General features: G+C 32.8%; 1 non-coding gene across 1 annotated transcript; it reads right to left on the bottom strand.

Annotated features, from left to right (window-relative positions):
• Positions 1 to 453: 453 nt before the first annotated feature.
• LOC116272498 lies at positions 454 to 555 on the bottom strand. The gene has a single exon (XR_004181168.1). It is a non-coding gene; the product is annotated as a small nucleolar RNA U13 (small nucleolar RNA).
• Positions 556 to 774: the final 219 nt, after the last annotated feature.

The raw sequence follows: 774 nt of genomic DNA on the forward strand, positions 1-774 counted from the left end.
TTTCCTTTATGGATATCAAATTGTCCTGGCATTATTTATTGAAAAGATAGCCTTTTTCCAATATTTATATATTCCTATACACAAATATTGTATAACTTATTGTATATTGTATAACTTATATATATACACTTATATACTAATATACACATATGAATAGATACCTGGGCTATGTCTCCTGTCCCATTGGTCTACTTTTCAGTCTTCATGCCAATATCACACTATCTTAATCATTATAAATTTACAAGTCTTGATAGTGAGTAGGGCAAGTTTTCTCAAGCTTTTTTTTTTCCTTCAAAGGTCTCTTAATTATTCTGTCATTAATTTTAGTATCCGTTTTTCTTCAAGGGTGTCTTAACTATTCTCAGTCTTTTAATATTAGTATTTTTAGGTTAATTTTAGAATAAGTTTGTCAGATCCTGGAAAATACCTGACTGGTATTTTGTTTTGTTTTCATGTCAGATGGTTAATGTGCCTACATCATAACAAGGTTTGAGGGAGGCACATCTCATGTATGAGGGTGAAAACCCAATCATCACTTAGGAACTACAAAAGGATCTGCCTGGTAGTTTGACTGGGGTTGCACTGAATCTACAGATGCATTTGGAAGAACCAACATCTTCATACTCCGTGTGAGCTTGAAAACTAATATGCATTCTATGGTTGTTGATGGCAGACCTCTATATGTGGACATTAAGTAGTTTTGTTAGCCATGCTGTTCAAATTGTCCACACTATTAATAATTTTTGTCTACTGCCTCTATCAATTACTGACAGA

The sequence above is a fragment of the Papio anubis genome, unplaced genomic scaffold, assembly GCF_008728515.1.
Source record: "Papio anubis isolate 15944 unplaced genomic scaffold, Panubis1.0 scaffold1172, whole genome shotgun sequence".
Lineage (NCBI taxonomy): Eukaryota > Metazoa > Chordata > Mammalia > Primates > Cercopithecidae > Papio > Papio anubis.